Source organism: Anopheles marshallii, chromosome X (assembly GCF_943734725.1).
Source record: "Anopheles marshallii chromosome X, idAnoMarsDA_429_01, whole genome shotgun sequence".
In the NCBI taxonomy this organism is placed as follows: Eukaryota; Metazoa; Arthropoda; class Insecta; order Diptera; family Culicidae; genus Anopheles; species Anopheles marshallii.
In genome coordinates this window covers 12491353-12497352 of record NC_071325.1, presented here as the reverse complement: position 1 = coordinate 12497352, position 6000 = coordinate 12491353, and positions in this window count along the sequence as shown.

Here is a 6000-nt window from a genome sequence, read left to right as displayed (position 1 = left end):
TTAATTTAACCTTTCTTTAAATCCAATGTCCAGATTCTCACGCAGCATATACAACAGGTTACGGAGAACTAGCTACCATGCTACATTTTATTGCATAATACATGTCCCATCGTTAGTGCATTTGCTCAAGATTCGAAAGTTTAAAATGATGAACTCGCTCATCGTTTAACAATTGATTTTCAATAAGGTAACGTTATGGACAATCGTTAGTGTTGTTTTTTAACAAATATTATGGCCATTCGATACTACGGGAACTAGCGCTCTCCTTCCCCCCGCCCCCCCACCTCCTCCTCCTCCGGGTCAGCTGATAACATGGGGCCTATTGCCTTTCAATCTTTTTGAAATCCGAGAACCTCGACTACCATTCCGCCCAGTGGCCTTCAAGATGATTGTTGCGCCACTGGTTCGAGTACGCCAAGTCAGTAAAGATGCCGACAATTATTAATTATCAATGTGACTTCTAAAACGGGTACTTTTGTTTACAAAAAAAATCAAACAAACCAAATTATTCCTTCATCTAAAGTACATTTTGTACCTTAAAAGTAGGTAATATCCAGGTAATTATAGGTTTAACTAAAGTGTCCAAGTACAATTTGTTCCATTTTATTGATAACACAAAGCTTAGATGCTAAATTTCGGGACCTTCTATCTGAGCGAACAGGAAGCAACGGACAGACACAACGGCTAAATGGGATTGTAACAGCCCGGATTACCTCAAGCGCTTATCTTGAATTCTCTTATGTTTCGTTCATTTACTCCGATTTTTTTTTTTGCGCCAGAAATGTTCTGCCCGTGTTTTGCTTTCCGCCTGCGGTAACATTTTTGCGAAACTATGCTTCAAGCGTTGCATTTTTATGGGTTACGAAATTAGCTCATATCGCAAAATATGGCTGACCGGCCTACTAATGCGGACTGGTCACAAACGGCAGAGAAGTATCCTGCGGCAACACATAAAACATGTCTCTACACCAAGCGCAGCAAGGTGCGTTAAAGGACACTCACGTCACAACGCGCGTTAGGACACGGTTTTTGCAATTTGCACTCGTAATTATCGTAAAACAACCCTTTTCTGTCAGGAACATTTTTTGGTGGACGAGAAGCCACCCTAAGGGCTGAAACCCACGAAATACGATTTGGACCACGTCGACGCTTCTTGTAAGTAGTCTTTTCGGGTTTAACATGCAGGGCATTTGGTTTGGGTCTTATCCTTTCAAAGCGAACTTGCAATAATAAGCGTCTAGGAAGATGCGACTTTTAATGGTTCATTATCAAGCTGGTCCTTCATGGGTATTCTAGCTGCAGGGTGCACATATTTTGAGTTTGACATCATGGTGCTGGTGGTGCTGGCCCAAAATGCTTAGATAAAAATGGAGCTTTGCAACTTCCCTGAGGCCGGCTTATTCCTCCTACATCATCAAATGATTTTAACAGCAGCCGAAAGATGCCATGGTACTCTGAAAATGTTAACACTTGCCCGTGATGATTTGTGCGATACGAACTAATAATTTAGTTTTTCCGAACCCAATACCGCGTAATACGCGATCAACTCCTCCAACCGACCGGCGATGGTAAGTAACAAACACATTTTACAGTACCGCTGGGATGGATGGTTGATGCAAACACTGCCAAATGTATGTCGACCATTAAACGTTCCGCCAAACACTTCCAACCCCACGACGTCATGCACCCTTATCTCGTGCGTCCATTAAGCATGTTACACGATATCAATCATCCCGCAAGCGGATTGCAATTTGCAACTGCATTTTCAACCCCCGAACGCGCCGTCGCCGGTTTTATCGGCTTGTTGTTTGTGCTGGAAAGATTGCGCTAATCTCAAACCATAGACAAAACTGTTTAGAATACCTAGTTATTCGATTTAGAATTAATGATTACGTTTACACCTCGTTCGAGATGAGCAAACTGAGGGAGGAAGAAAGGGAGAAAAGAGAATTTCAAAAATAGTTTAATTGTCCCGAATCGCCCTTCTACCATATGGCGATGATTTGCGAGGCACTAAATCCCAGCGGCTAGGGAAGAAGCGTAAAGTGATCACGATCGACACTTGAAAGGAATTCCAAATCTGGCGGTTTTATATCACGTTAATTAAAACTGGCATATAAATAAAACAAGCTAGCACACCAAGTAAAAGTATTCGATACAGAACGGTGTTAGGTAAACATCTCCGCGGTACAGAATTCCTGACAGTGCACAAAGCAATCAACATTTTACCATTAGTGAAGGAAAAAAAAAATAACTACATAGTCGTCAATATTCGAGTAGGATTTTTTTACATCCATAATTCTAAATTCATTTACGTGTTAAGAATGCTTATAACTTACTATTGTACAATGCATATTTTAATCATCACCTGCAAATCGAAGTTTGCATATTTGCATCGAAACCTAAGCATTTTGATATGCGTAATGTGGCTACAATAAAAGTTGGACAGCTATTAATAGGTTTTCGCCTATACGAGCCTTCCACCGACGTTTGACTTTAAAGGTTTCACAACGATAGTTGAGCATCGCCTGTTGGCGGGTTCTTAATTAGCATAAATTAAGGCATTAATATGTTTCAAGTGTCTGGCGTTTCAGGCAGGTTTTTGGCTGCTTTAGACAGTTCAATCAATCATAATAATATACAATGGTAGGTAGATGTTTCTTTCTGCACCACCGGCAGAAGATTCCATCTGTAATCGGCATGATGCTACGTCATCAGCGAGTAAGTTACGTCGTTTAACGATTGTTTGAAGTGCTGTTGACTTCGATGATTTGACCAACTTGTAGACCACCTTACACTCAAGTCCATGTTCATTATTTGACCTGTCAATTCTAACTTGTTTCGAAGTGCATTATATCATACTTCCACCGGCATTCCTAAAGCACTTCTGTTCTCATAGTAATGGAAAATAGTTGAGCGAACAGGATTTTGGCACCCGTTCCACTGCTTTTTGAAGACCGCCACCATTTCCCGTATTGTTATTGTTTAAAAACACCATAATTTTGTAAACTCTTTTACGGCAAAGCTGTTTGTAAATTTCCTTTATACGCTGTCTATACTGCTCAACAGCTACAGCTCCTTGGTGGCACTGATTCCGTATACACGATGATCGACGGTTTGTGAAACACGTTTGATGTTTACGATCTCCTCCCGCTATGCTACACTTTGTCCCTACACGTGTGTGCATCCAGTAGCTTGTAGTTTTGATCCTTGTGTATGGAAAAGAAGCCAGGGAAAAACGACCACTTAAAATTTTCTTCAAATATTTCAAGCAACCCTCCCAACTATCCCAACTATCCGGACGCCCGTATCACTGCCAGAACAGTCCGAAACGGTCAGTTTTCTCGCTCGCTTTAACGGTCATCTATTCTGCGCGCGAAAGATATAAACAAACCTTCGAAAATACCGTAACGATCGGACTGATTTGGGGGTAGTCTGCAATTGGGGGAAAATTTCGGCACGTTGCAAACGTTCTCCGGAAACCGGTTACAAGATGCGGTAGCGCACGCACACTGGACACGCTGGCATTCTTGCATAAAAGATGATGTCCTGCGGATGCAGTTTCAGTTCAGCTTCTTGGTTCGCACCGTAAACAACAAGTTCAAGTGCAAGAAAGGTCTCACCTTGACCCAAGTGACCCAAGTGTGTGTTTCAATCCCGTCGCTACTGCATTCCAATCAAGCGGAATTTATAATCTTATGAAACGGTGCAGTGAAAGATGTGCTAGTGTACATTGTGTGTGTGGTACCTGTTCTACTACGAGGTAAACTATTCAAGTCATTTTTATGCGAATTCTAACCGATCTACATAAATTTCCACTATCCATTAATTGTTCAAGAAGATATAAGGACGATGAAGTTTATTATAGAAAAATTTTAAATATATTTGTATTTGTATTTTTTATGTTTTTTATGGATTTTTTGGACAAAGATTTGATTATCAAACATTCGCTTTCTTAGTTTTTTTTATGATAAACATTAGTTTAGCAAACAAATGTACAAATTCAATTAGATTTAATAGCGTTTACTGGCACTAATCTGTGCTAGGGCAGGAAAGCGTAGCACATAGAAGAAAGGGGTAACGAGTTCAGGAACACGACGAACAAGATGTCGTCCAGCATCCATTCACTCTTTGGCACAAGGCAAACTTGTGTTCCAGAGTTTCCGGTACATTGCATGCCTGGCAATTTGATGTGTTGGCTCCATCCCATCTGCCGTGAAGCACTCCAAGGGGTATATTCCCATTTACCAGCAGGTAAAGAGTGGTGCGTTGCGGTGTGTTTAGGTGTTTGTTAGGTACGTTTCGCCATACATATCTCCAGTGGTGGTTGGGAAGCTCCACTTCGACGTTAGGCTTCCGAAATCTATCGATGTGGATGATGTTGATGGACTTTTTTTTATTGGGACTAGAATTGGGATGTAGACCGTCTCCAGAATTACTCAAGCATGAATACGTTGTTGGGATACCCGTGAGGTTCGGTGAGTTTTCACAGCATATGAAATGTGTTGCATGCCAACATCCAAGTAATCTCTCTCCTAGACGTATCGGTTATTCAGGAACGCCATGAATTTTGCTCCGCGTAGGTGCAGGTTAAGTTCTCCTTTGCTACGTAGCAATATGTTCTAGTGGGACGCTCATACCTCCACTTCCGTAGAACAGCACTTACCCGATCAACGTAGCGGGTCGTTGTAAATCGCATTGTCTCGCACACTGAAGCAACATACCATAACTTCGGAAGAAGACCGGTATTCAGCAGAACAACCCTCTGCTCCATATTAAAATGCCTAATCCTGTGTAATCTCACACGCTGTCCACATAGTCCGCACCAACACCCTTAACGATCCTCCTTTCTTACTCCAACATCTTCGTAAAAAATCTACAGCCAAAAGGTGCGTTTGCTCAGCCGTTTCAACACCGTACCATTTGAACGACCCGAAAACACAATTAAAGGTGCACAAGTTTAGTGGTTCCATGAAGGTCCTAAACATGCACATAAAAAAAACCATCTCCCAGACTCGCGTTATGTTTGCCACAGTTTTGCCACAGCCACCAAGCATCGCAGCGCTATCTGCAATACGAATGGTGCAAAAAAAATCCGTTTCAACTGAAACCGGCTATAGCCATCCACTATTGGTGTTTCCATTATTTATTGCACCGCTATTAATATCTTTACGTTTTAATGATCTTTACAAATTGGCTATATCGAAGCTCTACGAAGGAACCATTTTGACCTTGAGATGAGTTTTCAACTATTCTTTTCTTTTCGGAGATTCTGGAATTGTTTCGACCATTTCTGGCTTACATTAAATTTTACAAACTTTTTTGCACAATGATTATTAGTTTATTGCAGTATATCTGGCATGTTGACTGATGGAGCTTTGAAGCTCAAACTACCTAGCCAAGAACATTAATTAGCGACCGCAGTTTTAATTATTGTTTCTACTACCAATGTCAGGAATGTCTCGGATTTATTATAATCATTACGAAGAAACACACAACTTATCTATATTCACAATCAACACATAGCAGTAACGACTTGTAGTAATGCGATTGGACTATTCGAAATTTGCGAGTCTCTTGTATACGTCTTTGCAATAAAAAATGGTAAACGAATACAAACAATCGAATTAATTACAATATAGTGCTGCAGCGTGGAAATTTCACCGATGGAATAAAGTGTGACTGATTTCGTAAACTGTTATAAACGTCGGCTGATTGTGCGGTGGTTATAGTGATATTAAAGCTGTTGTATGAAAGTGAACGTAGCATAAGTGGTTAAGAAAGTTGCAAGAGAAACTTCAAGTCATGCGATTGGCATCGGGAAAATGGCCTGTCGAATGAAACAATTTCCAACCGGTGACGGGAGTACGACTTGGACTGCGTGGATTTGGCACTCCCTGGTGATTGCGTACACTGCTTCTTCTACCACAGATACTATCGCCACCCTCCATACCACCCCCGTGGGCGCTAGTTTGGTGCCTGGACCGGTCAAAACGCAAC